The sequence below is a fragment of the Scylla paramamosain genome, chromosome 34, assembly GCF_035594125.1.
Source record: "Scylla paramamosain isolate STU-SP2022 chromosome 34, ASM3559412v1, whole genome shotgun sequence".
In the NCBI taxonomy this organism is placed as follows: domain Eukaryota; kingdom Metazoa; phylum Arthropoda; class Malacostraca; order Decapoda; family Portunidae; genus Scylla; species Scylla paramamosain.
Genome location: NC_087184.1, coordinates 1,827,557 through 1,844,782, shown reverse-complemented (window position 1 = coordinate 1,844,782; position 17,226 = coordinate 1,827,557). Strand labels below are relative to the sequence as shown.

Sequence of the window (17,226 nt, the reverse complement as noted above, 5' to 3'; positions counted from 1 at the left end):
GATGATCTGGACGTGGTAGGATAGTGGAGAACGACTAGATATGAATAGCCATAGATTAGAGTATAGATAGAAGACTTAAGAATTTTGAGTAAAGTGCTCCAGAACCTCAGAGGCCTGGGTCTGTACATGGAGGCTACTTGAAACATAAGAACATAAGAAAATAAGAAGCCATCAGGCCTACACATGGCAATCCCTGTGTAAAACCTATTTCTGCCTATTATCCACACCCATTAGTCTAATCTTTTAAAGCTCCCTAATGATTCAGCACCAACAGTCTGATTACCGAGTTTGTTCCATTCATCCACCACTCTGGGTAAAGCCCATACAGTTTCATAACTCACTCAGGCAAACAAGAGTTGATGTAGGCAAGCATGTGTAGTTTCAAAATTATGATACTGAGGATACTGTGGGGTTCTTAGTCAGGCACTCAGGATTGAAGAATAGCTAGCATGGGTTGGTTCTGGGCTGGCTGAACATAAGGAAATAAGGGAATTTGCAAGATGTCCAGCCTACATGTTAGTTGTATGAATCCTTGAGATGTGGCTGTGTTGAGTGACCAGGGGAAACATTGGTCAGTCTGTGCTGTGGTGGGAATGCAAGCAGTTTGACAAGGTGAGGATGTAGGGTATAGAGTGGAGGATGGAATGAATGTACTGAGGTGTAGATCTAGGTGTTGTGGGTGTGTCAGGAGGGGAGAAAAGCATCATGTTTTCAGAAAAGCATCAGTGTTGGAGACAATTGAAATGAGACCAGTAATGAGAAGAACTGGAGATGGAGTGTGGAGGAAGACACGACAAGGCTGAAGGGAGAAGGTCATCTACAAAAACGTGGAAGGGACTCAACCTGTCCAGCTGCCTTATGGAAAATAATGCCTCACTGCTCACCCAGGTGCCTGTTAGCTAGGGTTTGGGTTCTTATTGGCTATTCAGAACATCCCTACAGGACTGATCTTTCTCCAGGGCTGTCCTTGGCCACCTTTAGGGGATGTGCCTGGTAGGAGTTCTCTCACCCTCAGGAGTAAATAAGAGCATAAGATATTATGAATGGACTATAATCTGAAACACCTCTGCTCCAAAAGGCTTTAGTTGAAGGTACATTGGTTTTTAAGGATGTTTTAATAGTTCCAGTGACAGATTAACAAGATTTTTACATTATTCGAAGAAAAAGCTCTTGAGAACCCATCTTATCTCTGTGGCCTTTGAAAATAGTTGTGGTGAGAGAGCAAGGTGTGTCTGAATACAGGCCAGTGTGCCATGTGAAACCTTGCTGTGGTGGAAGTCCGTCACAACACCATCACAAGTTTGAACCACCCGAGTGTTAGCCATTAAGAGAAACCAGAAATGACAAAAGTGCAATAGTGCATTGGACAGACAAGATTTCATGATGTATGCTGCCATTTCTAGTAGATCTGTTGACTGAGATCTTAATTTGTGTACATATTTTAGCAATAGGAAGAATTTTCAAGTCCATAGTGTTATTCCCCTGCACAGAACTTGCATCATTCACAGCCTGGCCTTGCACAATGAACAGTCATCTTTTGGGAGGCTGAGGATACATGTGGTCTGACTGTGTGTGGTGCATGACAAGAGATGGATGCAAGGAGGAGTGAAGTAACAGTGTGTGAGGAGTGGATAGATGCATAAATGAAGGTACAGATAGGAGATTGTAAAGAGTGGAGAGGAGAGACTGTGATGAGTAGATATAAAGGAGAGATTGTGTTAAGAATGGATAAAAGGAGAAGTGAACTAATAATTAGACCATTAGGAGTGGACAGACAGATGAACGAGTGAAGAAATAGATTGTGTGAGGAGAGGATAGGAGAGACTGAGAAATGGATAGGTGGAGGAACGAGGCAAGAGAGAGAGAGAGAGAGACAGTGAGGAAAGTGAACAAATGGGCAGTATGATAATGAATACCCCCATTATGGGGAGAAAGGATGGACAGAAGACACTTCAATACCCTCATCCTTCACCAAATATATACACACTTCTTATTCTGCATAGGGGAAAAAAAATAATGCCCACTGGAAATTTGAAGATTGATTTTTGTACTTCTGAGGTATGTGGCTGGCTGTGCTATGCCTAAGCTTCTCAGGTGTATTCCACAAGACTGTCCCTTTCCATCAGGAGCTGATGGAGATAAGAGTGTGAATGATGTGTGTGTGTGTGTGTGTGTGTGTGTGTGGTGCTTTGTCTGGTCCGCCCTGTGTGCGATTGCTGGCCTGGTATGTAGATAGAGTAGATAGATGTTGAGCAATCCTAATGAATGTGTGACTGATAGAAATTGATAGAGTGTATATATGTATATGTGCATGAGAGATGGAAAGATTTGCACATGCACACTTGGTTTTGACAAAATTCATACACCATAAATTGTGATATGCACGTTATATTTACCAAGTCATGAGAGTGTATGGAAATAACTATTAAGAACTGTGTACATAGCTTCATAATTTTTAGTGTGGTATAAGTGGTGGTGTAATGTTAGGTTAATTTCTGTAAGCAAACTGGTGCATTGTTGAGCTGTCCACGTAACAGTGAGGGATTAACAAGGGAATTATTGGGAGTGTGTGTTTCTGGCTCTTTATTCCTTCCTTCTTCCTTCCTTTTGTTTCATTTATTAGTTTGTTTCTTTCTTTTGTTTGTTTCTTTCTTCCTTTGCTTATTTGTTTCTTCCTTCCTTTCTGTCTTTCTTTTTTTTTCCTTTCTTTCACCCTTTGTTTATTTCTTTCTTCCTTTCTTTACCCCTTCCCAAGTGCCATGTATGATTCCTAAGTCAGCTAGTAGAAGTTAAGGAAGCAACGAAAGAATGTTTGAAAAGAGAGGTGGCAGCTCTTCTGTTGTGGCCAGTCCCATAGGGGACACATTCACCAGGAAGGAGATAGGGGGGAGAGATAGATTCAGATAAAGGTAGATGGATGGAGTCTGGTAAATTTCTGCATTTCCATGATGCTCCAGTGAGGGAAATTATTTGCAAATCTGCCTTAAGATCATCTCAATCTCCTAAGCTCCTGGGATGGAGTAGGGTGCTCCACGAGACTGTCCCTTTCCAGCAGAGGCTGATGGAGCTAAGAGTGTGACTGATGTGTGTTTGAGTGTGTGGTGCTTTGTCTGGGCTGCCCTGTGTGGGGATTGGCAGCCTGATATATAGATAAATAGGTGCCTAGTTTCCTCTTCCAACTTCTTTTTACCAAGTGTTGTCAAGGTTCCCTCAATAGGTCTCCCCCATATCTCCAGCCTTACCTGTGCTCTCTGGCTCCCTCAGACTTCTTTACTTCTCTGTGGAAATGAAGGTTGATAATGATTAATAGTATTTCCTGCAATATTTTTACATTTAATTTTTCTTATTTATTTATTTATTTTTTTAGTAGTGATACCTTGAACATTTATGATTCTGATTCTGCCAAGGATTATTAGGTTATTAGAGGTGAGAGACTTAAAGGAACTTGATTTGTGTGACTGAACCAAACTTATATTCTTGTCCTGCTGTTTGTCAGTATTCATTTCAGTTCTCTCATGTTTTCTGTTTGTCGGTCTTTCAATTTGTGCCTTATCTATCCATCTGTTTGTGCCACTCAGTTTGTTTCTTGTCTGTCTGTCTTATTTCACTTCATATCTTTTATTTTTTTCCTTTGTCTATCTGTCTTTTCTTCATTTTGTTTCTTGTCTGTCTGTCTGTCTCTGTGTCTCTCTTTTCATCCTCAAATTTATTTATCTTTGTATCTGTGAGTTTGTTATTTGTCAGTGTGTTTTTCTGTCCCTCTTGTTTTAGTGTCCAGGTCTCTCTCTCTCTCTCTCTCTCTCTCTCTCTCTCTCTCTCTCTCTCTCTCTCTCAAGTTTGTCCTCTGTGTTTCTCTCCATGACAAAGACTCCACATGTATTTGAAATCTTGCTTTCTTTCATTCACTCTGCCTCATTGAGTCAGCTCAGTGCGGCCAGACAGGCGAACATGGGAACACTGCTACTGACATGCTTCCACTCACTGATCACTCAGCGTGCTCTTGTCTTACTGTAAAATATGTGGCCAGTTTGTATTATTCCTACTATTATGTGATTATAGGATTACAGATTATTTTTAGAGGGGGTAGTCTGGTATCTTATATTTATGTAAGGGATTTGGTAGGAATAAGAACACAAGGGAAGCTGCAAGAAGCCATCAGTCCCTGTGTGAAGCATACTCAAATATTTCCACCTGTCACCCCCATCGATAAATTTGTCCATCTTTTAAAGCTCCCCAATGACTCAATACCAACAACCTGATTATTGAGCCTGCTCCATTCATCTACCACTCATTCATCCACCACTTTAAGAACCAATTCCTTCTTATCTCTTTTCCAAATCAAATATTTCAAGCTTGAACCACTATTTCTTATTCTATCCTGATTACCGATCCTGAGAATTGTGCTCACATCATCCTTGTTACGTCCCCTATACCACTTGAAGACCTCTATCAGATCCTTTCTTAACCTACATCTCTCTAAGGAATGTAAATCACATATGTTAGCTTGTTGTACATTTCAGAAGATGGGAATAGATCAGTCTGTAGGTGAGAGCATCAGTCACTGGCAGTGTTACCATGTTTTTGTTCTCGTATGACTTAGATTGCTTAGGCACACCTGCTAACACAAAATAGTCTCAATTATAAAGTTTAGGTGGTTTTATGAACTTTCTTTTGATATTGAAACCATAAGCACAAACATCCTCACATTTTTTGGTATATTTCTTTGTGGTCTGTAGGGATTGGCTGGCACCTTCAGTCAGTCTTCTTTTTTTTATTCTTTTTATATTTTTTGTTGCTCTTGACCAGATTCTTCTTCCCCTTCCTTTCAGTTTAAAAACCCCTTTTCATGGTCACTGTTTTTAATGAACATTTTTCAGTTGCTTTTTCTTGTGCCATTCTTCCCTTGTCCAAATTCCCTCGTACAAAGAAAAATAACAAGAAAAACTGAAGTACACCAAAGAATTATACTGCAGCTTAAAAAACTTTCATTGTACATTTTAACTTTCTATACATAACTTTATTGTGTTTCCCTCCAGAAAGACAGATTTGCAATGTAATATCCTTTCATCCACACAATGTTGTAATATCTGGTATAATATTTGATTATGTCCATCATAGTTTTTGCTTCTCACATTATTATTATTATTATTTCATCTGCCATATCCATTTTGTTTTCATTGTTATTTTTACTTACTACAGAACTTTATTTTGCTAACCATTCTTTTGTTTTCCTAATATTATTCCATGTATTATAGTTTCATTATATTAGCTTTTCTCTTCTCACAATACTCATCAAGCAGTGTTTCATCATTCATTTGTTTCCTCCTCTCACAATATTACTCTAACACTAGTATTTAACTCTTTCCAACCATATATTAACACTTCATTATTGTTAACCAACGTTTCATTCTTTAACCATAAATTTACTATACTATAGCTTACATACCAAACATCATTCTGTCTACCATTAATATTTCATCTTATCTATACTATTTTTTCTTTGCACAATATTATATTCAACTACCAGTTTTTCATTTTATGTCATAAGTGTTTCGTATACATATTTTTCTGCCTACCATATTGTGGTGTTTTATTCCACCATGGTTTTTTTCTCTTATGTACTTATATTTTCTGAAGCAGTTCATTCAAAGTAATCTGCTGAAAGGAAAGCCGTTAACAGATATGGGGAGTACATATTGTACTGTACGTGTTTAAGTTATAAGTAAGTCACCTCTTCTTAATTATTACAGAACATCAGTATTACAGTGATGCTACTTTGTAATAAAACAGTCAAAGCCATGATGAAGTTTCTGGTTCTTGTCTGGAATTTTCTTTTAAAGTCTGGTTTTTCATGTATTATTGCTGCTGTTACTACAACTTTACTTAGTATACCAAACCTTTAAGATCCCCCAAGCATCCTTGAAAACAATCCAAACCATTAAGCTCCTTTCAAATACCTGGCTACATCATGCACACTCTCACGTATACAATGTCAGATTAAAACAATGTGATTCATTCATTCATTGGGCTCCTTTCAAACACACTTGGCTACATCACACACACACACGTTGTCAGATTAAAACAATGCAATTCATTCATAAGGAACATGTATTTGAAACATTTAAGGTTTTACACAGTTGTCCATCTTACAAATAAACTCTACTGAAAACGTGACCTTCCCTCCTACATACACAGGTGAACTTAGAAAGGTTGAGGTAACTTTCCCAACACAGTTTGGAGAAATGTAGGTTTGCTTTCCCTCTCCATCTTTCTCTTCTTCCATTATAATTTTTTGTTCCATCTTTCTCCTCTTCCATTATAATCTTTTGTTTAACACTTTCATTTTTTATATTCTTCCTCTCTCAATCTTTAATCCTGTTACATTTTATCACAAGTTTATACTGTAATCTAAATGTTCTTCCTCTCCTCCCCACCTCATCTTCATTTACACTTTCTTCCTCTTTCTATTCATGACAATTCATTCCATCTCTTCTTCCTACCTTTTCCTCTTAAATTTCATTATCAATCAACAATTCTATTATCACCTCTTCTTCATCTTCCTACTCCTTTCCCTCCATGCTTCATCACCTCCTCCTTCACTTACAGACCCACACATAAAACAGGTGTGCAGTGAAGGTGTGTTATCATGGCACATCTGGACCCCACACAGGTAACACAGCCATGCAGGGCTGCTAACAACACACCTGTACCTGTGAGGACAAGACAGTTAGCAAGGCAAACTCACAGATAAGCAAGTTTGTTCATCCCACTTGTTACATCAGAAAAGATTAAGCCATTTCGACTCTCATGGGAATAGAGGCGAAGAAGGAATTATCATCATGAATGTAAGGGGTTGGTGCAAGAAGCCACCAGGCCTACAGGTGGCAGTCCCTCACTGAACCCTCGGCAATGTATTATTAAAGTACTGTTTGAATGAAGCTGGATTCACTAACTCCTTCACTTTTTGCATGGACACAATGTTTGGTTGCCTTGTCCAGGCTTTTAACTAAAATTTATACAAATTATTGCATTTAAAAAGGGAAAAAAATGCAAAATTAAGTAATAATTAATTGAGCTTTTCCAGATAGTCTTGCCATCCAAGTGCTTTTATTCCTAACCTAACCTCTAGAATGGATTATGGTTGTAAGCCTAGGAAACCAGTGTAAACAGGCACCACACACACAGGTAAACTAGATGAGCCTCACCTGCACACTCCACAACACATCTTCACCACCACTGGACAGGTGTGGTAGTGCTGGAAACTGGTGTGGACTGGAGACAAGCTGCAGTGTGGGGAGTCTTTCAGCCACGTAAGGTGTCTGTACCTGTAAAAGTTGATTGTTAATGACTTCATAATGATTTATTTATTATAATATAAAAAAAGGTGTTTTCTTGCCTATTTATATTTGAATCTAAGTATATTTTTTTTGTTGATCCATGTGTATGTTTATTTTTTCCTGTTTGTCTTTTGTCTATATCCATTTAATCTATATTTTTTGCAGTTTGTCTTATATTTGTGTCACTTCTTATGAGTATATATCAATCCACTTCTCTCTGCTAATTCAATATCGTCTATCTATACATCTATCTATACTCATCACTATCTTACTGCCTATCCACTAATTCACTCCCCATTCTCTCTCTCCTTCTGTCCATGGCCTTTTAAAACTATTTCCGATCAACTGCTGTATATAACAATGTATATTTTAACCTAGATGCATTTATCAGTGTTCCATCTATATCTTTCCTGTTGTCTTGTCTCTATAGATATCTATCACATCAGTTTCAACATGTAAGGGTGCATGGGATGTGATAAAAGTATTTCAATTGGTAAAAGGAATTAACAAAGGTGATTAAGTGATGTTCTGATGATGGTTTAACAAGCTCTAGTGGAAGTTATTGGGGGCTTTCATAATTCCAGTGGTAGTTTGAAGGTTGTATTAGAAGTTACTGGGTTTTTTCAAGGGTGTTTTCATAAAAAGCAATCAGGATATAAGCTAGATCAGTTTAGGTTTAGGAAAGAGCTTGGTATAAACGGGTTCAGAGTGGTGGCTTGGCAGTCGTGTGGTCAGCACCAACACACTTATAGGGTGGTGGCTTGGCAGTCGTGTGGTCAGCACCAACACACTTATAGGGTGGTGGCTTGGCAGTCGTGTGGCCAGCACCAACACACTTATAGGGTGGTGGCTTGGCAGTCGTGTGGTCAGCACCAACACATTTATAGGTAGTTTCAAGAAGAGGTTAGAGGATTATATGGATAGGGAAGATAGGTGGCAATAGGTAAGGAGCTGCCCAGTGTAGGCCAACCACCCTTTTGTAGTCTCCTTTCTTATGTATTCATCTATCTCTCACTGCCTATTCAGTACTGTACTCCCTGTCTGTCTGTCTTTCCTGCCTAACCATCTCCATTACCCTAAAAAAGAAAAAAAAAAAAAAAAAAAAAAAAAAAAAAAAAAAAAAAAAAAAAACCAACAATGAACAAAACACTACACAAGACTTCTACCTAATCAAGACACAAGAGAAGCTGCAAGCTACCAGGCCTACACTGGCAGTCCCTGTATGAAAGTGTAGCAGCCAACTTAAACCCAGCATCCCACAGCAGAGGTACTGGGAGCTATAATGGAGCAGGGATACTCTTGCAGACATAAAAAGTAGGCAGGTCCCATTAAGAGGACTGCTACAGAGTGATGCCTGCTTCAAGTGTGTGTGTGTGTGTGTGTGTGTGGCTGTGTTCCCAGGGTTCTGGTGATGGTTTAACAAGCTCTAATGGAAGTTATTGGGGTTATTATTCCAGTAGTAGTTTAAAGGCTGTATTACGTTACTGGGTTTTTCAAGGGTGTTTTCATGATTCCAGTGATGGTTTGACAGCCTGCTGTGGAAGTTATTGAAGTTTTCAAGTTTTCACGATTCCAGTGGTAGTTTGACAGGTTCTTGTGGAGGATATTGGGGTTTTCAAGGGTGCTTTCATGATTCCAGTGATAGTTTTACAGGCTGCAGTGACTAAGGTTTTCAAGGGTGTTTTCATGATTACAGTGGTAATTTGACAGACTGCAGTGGAAGTTACAGGGGTTTTCAAATGTGTTTTCATGATTTTGGTGATAGTTTTAACAGGCTGCAGTGGAAGATATTGGGGTTTCCAAGAGTATGCAATGTTCTCAAAATTCTGTAAACTATAAATCTTATGGATACAATGAAAAAAGACAAGACACACAAATAATTTTGTATGCCATCCTTACCTTCCTCTAGCAGTTGAATAGACAAAAATAAATAGTCACACTTACCAGCAAAGAAGAGCAGCTGTTGATAGTAATAGCAGCACTGATTGTAATGGTGGAGGTCATCTCTTGCCTTGCCCAGTCAACTGCAAGACCATTCAAGGTCAGAACACAATAGACTGACATATGAAGCAGCTAAGTGTGTGTGTGTATTATATACTAGCAAACAGATAAACAGATACAGACAAACAATAGATAACATTTGTCTGCCACACAAAACGGCACAAACACTCCCACAAAGGCGAGGTCTGCTTCCTAGGGGTAGTGGGGGTCACTCTGGCCTCACCTCATGGCACCCCTCACCCTAGGCATGAGGGCAGCGGTGTGGCGGAGGGGGCGTAGAAGGAACAAGGGTAAAATAATTGTTTTCCTTCCTTCCTTCCAATGAAAATCCAAGTCTCTCTCTCTCTCTCACTAAAGAATAATAGTTTTCCTTCTTTCCTTCCAATGAAAATCCAAGTCTCTCTCTCTCTCTCACTAAAGAAAAATAATTTTCCTTATTTTCTTCCTATCAAAACACACACACGCACTCTCAACTCACCCAAGTGTCACCAGCAGGTCTTCTCAGCCACCAACTTCACACACCCTCAGCCAGACTCTCATGTTGGTTGCTCCGGACCTATGAAGGGAAAGTGGGAGTGTGAGTGACCCAGTGCCTTCCTTGTTCATCCTGTGATCAGTCCAGATTTGTGGCAGAAATGATAGCAGATACAAAACATAAAAGAGAAGAGAAGAGAGAAAAGAACAGAAGAGGAGAGGAAAAGAGGAGAAAAGGAACACAGTGTGTGTGTGTGTGTGTGTGTGTGTGTGTGTGTGTGTGTGTGTGTGTGTGTGTGTGTGTGTGTGTGTGTGTGTGTGTGTGTGTGTGTGTGTGTGTGTTTTGTATACGAGCAAATAGATAGACATACAGACAAACAATAGATAACATTTGTCTGCCACACAAAACGGCACAAACACTCCCACAGAGGCGAGGTCTGCTTCCTAGGGGTAGTGGGGGTCACTCTGGCCTCACCTCATGGCACCCCTCACCCTAGGCATGAGGGCAGCGGTGTGGCGGAGGGGGCGTAGAAGGAACGAGGGTACAGTAATCGTTTTCCTTTCCTTCCTAAAGAATAATAGTTTTTCTTCTTTCCTATCAAAATCCAAGTCTCTCTCTCTCTCTCTAAATAATTATAGTTGACCTTTCCTTCCTATCAAAATACACACGCTCTCTCAACTCACCCAGGCATCACCAGCAGGTCTTCTCTGCCCCATCAGCCACCACCTTCACACACCCTCGGCCAGACTCTCTCCTGCTGGCTGCTCCAGACCTGTGAAGGGAGAGAGGGAGTGTGAGTGACCCAGTACTTTCCTTGTTTGTCCTGTGATCAGTCCGGATTTGTGGCAGAAATGATAGCAGATACAAAACATAAGAAAAGAGAAAAGAGAAGAGAGGAAAAAAAAAAAAAAAAAAAAAAAAAAAAAAAAAAAAAAAAAAAAAAGGAACTGGAAGGGATAGGAAGGAAATTAAAGGGAAATGAAACCAGGGAAGGGAAAGTGAAGGAAAACAAGGAAAAAATGAAAATCACAAAAAAAAAGGAAGGGGAGATGGAAGTAAAAGTAAAGAAAATAACAGGAAATTAAATAAATAAATATAATAAGAGGAAAAACACAGATGAGAGAAAATGCCAAAGAAAAAAATAAATAAATAAAAAAAAATGTATATAAATAAATCCTGTGCATGTCTGGGGCCTTGTGACCACCCAGCCAGAAGGACGCTGGGTGGGGCATATGGTCTACCCAGATCACTCTGCGAAGCACCTAGCACCGCCCACACACAGGCATGGTAGTGACTCTGGTCTTCGCTCTTCCCCCCCCCACACACACGCAGGCAGTTATTATTTCTTACTAGTTTCTTGAAAGCCCCCCTTCCTTTGCCAGCTTTCCCATCACCACGTGTCCTGCATACCCGTATCTTCCACCCTTCCCTTCCTATTACCTGTCCAACATACCCATATCTAATCTTTTTCCTTGCCAGTCTTCCCATCACCACCTATTTTTCATACCCATTACATTCACTTCCCCTCTTGAAACTTCCTATAAGCGTGTTTGCGCTGACCACGACTAAGCTTACTCATCCACCACGGTGAACCAGGACAACGTGGTAACACTGCAACAGAAATGCATTATCTGGCAACTAATACCAACAGGCCACGAAAACAGCCACACCGGGACCACAATTCCCCACGAGTGCTATTCCCATAGATTTCTTACCTAAATTCAAACTTCCCAAGCTTAGATCGTTACCTTAAGTTTTGTCATTATTTACAGTTAGACCGCTGTTATTTTTCACTCATTAAATACTTATATTATGTCCACGGGAATGAAAATTTGACTATATTTCTAATTCCTATTCTTTCATGTATTCTCTATTAGGAGTGTGGTGGTGACTGATGGTGATGGGTGATGAATGGTGTAGGGCTGGTGAACGTGATATGACGAAGTGATAATGGTGAGACTAGAGGTGATGCAAGTGATGGTGATTAAGGTGACACTGGGGAAATGGAAATGAGAAGTAGCTATTTTGTTTCCCCCCTTAGTATATATGTTCGTCTTCGGCGGAGAGGGGACCAGATGAACCGAAGTGGCAAGCATACATATAAACCCACTCACAAAACACTAATTTCCCAGACCTACGGTGAATTATCTAGCATCGTGACTCATCCAGCAGGTTAACAGACCATTCAGCTATGATAAGCCGCTATTAGACTGTTGTGATGGTTAGTAGTGGGGCAGATACATGGGGATAATTACCAGGATATCAAATGGCGATGCAGCGTCCATGGCGGGAAGAGCGGAGTGGGAAGAGAAAAGAGGTTGGTGTTTGGTTATCAACTTCTATTACAGGGTTATTTTATTATGTTATTTAATATTTCTGTATGATATTTTAATGAGCTTCTTTTTAATACCTCAGGAATGTGTTATTATTATTATTTTTTTTCTAATAGAAATTAATTTGAATTTTTGAGTGATTATGTGGTTAAAACTGTAAACTTCCATTTGTAGCTTCTATTTTACAGGGTTTATTTAGTGTTAAATCGTATTGAATTTACTAACAACTTTTCAATACATCAGAAATTTGTAAAGTTTTAGTTATTGGGTAGTTTTGATTTCCTTCTACAGAATTATTTTGTGATGTTATTAAGTATTTAATTGTGATAGATTAATGAGCCCCTGTTTAATACCTTGTAAACTTTTTTTTTTTTTGCAAGGGGAATGTATTTCAATTCCTGATTTATTATTTCATTTTTTTTTTTTTTTCCCAATTTTTATACATGTGGAAACTTGTAGGTCTTGGTCTGAGAGGTGCGGCTCAGACAAACGGCAGCTGCGGTGTCCGAGTGGTTAAGGAGATGGACTTGAAATCCATTGGGCTCTGCCCGCACAGGTTCGAATCCTGTCCGCAGCGGTGAAAGTTTTTACAAGGAGAAAGAGGCCCCGAGGTATGAAAGCTGGTATAATGGAAGCCTGGGCAGTGATCTTCTCTTCCGAGCGAGGGCACAATGTATGGATGTGAATGCAAGGAGTTACAGGTGGTCTGAGTGCGGCAGCAAAGTGTGCCAGATGTGTGACATGGGAGAGGATGAGACGGTGGAACATGTGGTGCTGGAGTGTGTGAAGTATGCCAGAGACAGGAATGAGATGATACAAGTGATACTGACTGAGTTAGGGTATGATAGGAATGAGAGAGTGAAGACAGGAAACAAATGGATGGTGTTGTTGCTGGGATTGTGTAGAGAGGCGAATGAAAGGATGATTGAGGCGGTGAAAGAGTTTCTGGAGAGAATGCGGCGTGCCAGATGTATGAACAATTAGGATAGAGGATGCTGTTCGTTTCTCTTTTTTTTTTTTTCCCCTTCTACAGGAGTTGCCAATCCAAAGGCCGGGCTGGGGTGTTAGGTGGAGAACAGAATGGATTCCGTGTAGACAAGGAGAGCTGAGGATAATATGTTTGTGGTGAATGAAATGATTGAGAGAGAGAAAAAAAAAAAAAAAGGGATGGAGGTAAACTGTACTTAGGTTTTCTTTATAGAGAGAAAGCTTTTGATAGGATGAATAGAGAAATGCTAGGTAGAGCCCTGGAAAAGATTGAGTTCAGTGCAAAGATATCCATCATATTGCCAAGCATGTATGTGGAAAAAAAAATTAATACAGACTAGGAGCCATAGAAATAGACTTGGAGTGAGAGAGGAGTTAGGCAAGGATGTGTACTCATATTGCCACCAACTCTTTTTAGCTTGTACACAGAGGAGATAGCAGCTGGGATGAGGAGAATGAATGCAGGAGTAAGTGTGGGGAATGATAACATATGTGTGCTTTTTTTTTATGCAAATGATGTAGTGATCATGAGTGGATCGGCAGATGAGCTTCAAAGTTTGCTGGATGCTGTAGATGTGTGTGGAAAAGACTTTGGAGTTAGGTTTAGTAGTGACGAAAGCAAGGTAGTGGTTGTGAATAGATCAGAGGATGAAAGAAATGCGGAATGGAGAATTGGAGAGAATGAGTTTAAACAGGCACAAGAATACAAGTACTTAGGGATGTGGATGAGTCCGAATGGGTGTGAAAAGACAAAGGACAAGATAAGCTTGGTGAACCAGTGGGTAAGTCGATTTGGAAGCGCAGGAAGGATGAGAGCGAGTAAGTACAACGTGCTGAGAGAAGTGTGGAAGAGTGTGGCTGTGCCGAGTATAATGTATGGTATGGATGTGATTGCATGGAATGAAAGTGAAATTGACAAGTTAGAGGTGGGACAGAACAGAGTGGCGAGGATGGCACTGAATGCATTTAGGTACACAGCAGTAGAAGCTTTGAGAGGTGATATGGGATGGAGCACGTTGAGGGAAAGACTTACAAAAGCAACATTTTTAGAGTTCCGGAGCTTGACAATAGACACGTCCTTCCTACAGGGATACTGGCTTCTCACACGCCCTTGCCGTAGCGGTGCGGGCCACAAACTGCCCTTGAAGAGTGCGTCTCGCGAGTTGTATTGTTCATTAAGGCAAGTGATAAAAAATGTTCTGTACTCGTATCAGCTCCAAACCATAAACACCATCCATCACAGGACACATCGTGCTGAATAGCCTCTTTTCTTTCTCAGAACACTTCGCCTCTACGGCCTAAATCTCTCTCTCTCTCTCTCTCTCTCTCTCTCTCTCTCTCTCTCTCTCTCTCTCTCTCTCTCTCTCTCTCTATCTATCTATCTATCTATCTCAACAATGAAAAACGGCTGGCGTGTGTGTGTAGTGACGGTGTGACAGGGGAGGGATTCGCTGGTCGGTATTCTTTGACACTATTGGACAGATCCACAAAACTTAACGACAGGTGAGCGTCGCTAATAGCCACATCGACCGCCAAGTGCGAGTCTTCGGTCCTGCTATGTTAATGCGGCACTGCATGAAGACTATTCTAAAAGGTCGGTGTTGATCAATTGGATTTTCAAGATGTTCTTCCCCACCAATACTGCAGAATCCTTGTTAAACTATCACTAGAATCATGAAAATTTCCAATAGCTTTTTAAAAGACCACAGAGACGATAGTGGGGTTTACAAGACATTTTTTCCCCACTAATGATGCAGAAATCTTATCAATTCATCACCAGAACCGCGAAAACACCTTTGAAAGCTCCCAACAACTCCCAGAAAAGTCCGCTTAAAGTAAAGATGATACGTTGAAATGGCCGAGAACACGTGCAGGAGGGTGCTGAAGATGGACCAGCAGAGAGGACAAAGAGGGGAGGACCAGAGACATGGTTCATGAATGCGATGCATGAAGACAAGCAGGTGATGGGTGTAACACAAGAGTACGAGACTGGTAGGAGGTTGGAGACAGCAGCTTGGCGATCCGGTGAGGCGACTCCTAACGGAACCAGGAGGAAAAAAAGAAGAGACAGAGTTAGTTGTTGTTGTTGAGGGACACCACGAACCTCAAGTGTCCTCCTGCCTGGATCCTTAATTAATCATAAGAATTTTTTAGGATGTTTTCACGATTCTAGTGAGAGATCAGCGAGAATCTTGCATCACCTGTAGAAGAAATCTCATTCATGAAATCTGATCCCATGTGAATGTGTTATTATGAATTTTAAGAGTGCTTTCATGATTATGGTAAGAATGTCATAAGGATTCTGCATTACTAATAGGAAAAAGATCCACATGAACCAATGAAATGTGGTCCAGCTGATGTTATAAGGGTTTTCAAGATGTTTTCACGATTCTGTATCACCAAGAGAGAGAGAGAGAGAGAGAGAGAGAGAGAAACCCTTATGAACCTGACTGAAATCCATTCCCAGCTCAGTATATGTTATTGTGATTTCTGAGGGTGTTTTCATGATTCTAGTGAGAGTTTAACAAGAATTATGCAATTAGACAAAAACATTCATGTGAACTCAACTAATCATCTTTGCCTTTGAGGACACAAGAAGGAAGGAAAAACATGACATAAATATTTCAACAGGGATGATTGATTGATTAATTTGATGGCGCCGTAACATCGTGGTCATATGGCGCCACTGCAAAACATTCAAAGCAGCAAAGAAGGGAGGTTAAAATATTGATAGTAAAAAACAAAATGATAGTATGCAAAAAATATGAATGAAACGCTAAAAATGTGAGTATACAAAAGAAAATGGGATGGAACAACGGAAAGTTAAGTGTCATTAAGTGAGAGGGTTAGTTACAGTAATGAAAAACACGATCATAACTTGCATATTTTTTTTTTTTACATCAATATCAAAATCCTGATAAGAGTATAATGAGTTTAAGGACACTATGACCACTGCTATAATCTTTTTTATTTATCTATTTATTTATTTATTTTTTTTTACCACACTTGTCCCCATGATGTGTGAGTGTGTGTGTGTGTGTGTGTGTGTGTGTGTGTGTGTGTGTGTGTGTGTGCGGGAGGATACAGCTACACGAACGCACATGCACACAAAAAATATGTTGATTATGTAATACAGTTTGTGTGTGTGTGTGTGTGTGTGTGTGTGTGTGTGTGTGTAGTTATATTATTGACTTGTTTTTGTGGTAGCGATGGTTGTGGCGTGGTGGTGAATGTGGTAACAGAAGTGATAGTAGTAGTAGTAGTAGTAGTAGTAGTAGTAGTAGTAGTAGTACGAGTAGTACCAGCAGTAGTAATTGTTGTTGTAGTTGTTGTTTAGTAGTAGTAGTAGTAGTTGTAGTAGTAGTAGTAGTTGTTGTTGTTGTTGTTGTTCTTGTTGCTTTGGCGGTAGCAGCAACAGCGCTACTACCACCACTACCGCCCCCACCACCACCACCACCACCACCAACAACAACAACAACAGCAACAACCCTTAAACACACAAGACTCGTAGAGACCACACGGTAACACGGGCGCCGCATCCTGGACAGTACACGGGGAGGCAGAGAATACTGGAAGGTTTTTACGAGCAGCAATGCATTATGGGATATGACCACACCCACACCTGCCCACCAGAACCTGCGCCCCTCCCTCCTTATGTAACGCTCCGCCACACCCTCCCGTCCCTACTCCTCCCGCCTCTCTCACTCCCGCCTCTCCCCCTCCCGTTCATAGTGCTATAAGACAACCGAGGTAGGCAATTTTTTTTGCGTGTTTCAAGGCCACACACACACACACACACACACACACACACACATGAGGAAAGGTGAAAATTTGGAGATATGACATGATCTTGTGGAAATAGAAAGAGAATCACACACACACACACACACACACACACACACACACACACAAGGAGGATGACATTGTTATGTGCAAACAGTATACGAATATATATCTTAAGTAAGAGAGAGAGAGAGAGAGAGAGAGAGAGAGAGAGAGAGAGAGAGAGAGAGAGAGAGAGAGAGAGTTTGCCAATACGAGTAAGAGACAGCATATAAAAACACTGACTTACACACACACACACACACACACA

The 17,226-nt window shown here is 40.4% G+C and overlaps 1 long non-coding RNA gene and 1 other non-coding gene across 2 annotated transcripts; one reads left to right on the top strand and one right to left on the bottom strand.

Moving 5' to 3' along the window:
• Positions 1–6,090: 6,090 nt before the first annotated feature.
• LOC135090026 (uncharacterized) lies at positions 6,091–12,156 on the bottom strand. The gene is made up of 6 exons (XR_010261731.1): positions 12,069–12,156; positions 10,497–10,585; positions 9,817–9,894; positions 9,282–9,361; positions 7,206–7,325; positions 6,091–6,710 (listed from the first exon to the last, which is right to left on the bottom strand). It is a non-coding gene; the product is annotated as an uncharacterized LOC135090026 (long non-coding RNA).
• Positions 12,157–12,641: 485 nt separating this feature from the next.
• Trnas-uga (transfer RNA serine (anticodon UGA)) lies at positions 12,642–12,723 on the top strand. Its single transcript has one exon. It is a non-coding gene; the product is annotated as a tRNA-Ser (tRNA).
• The last annotated feature ends 4,503 nt before the right edge of the window (positions 12,724–17,226 follow it).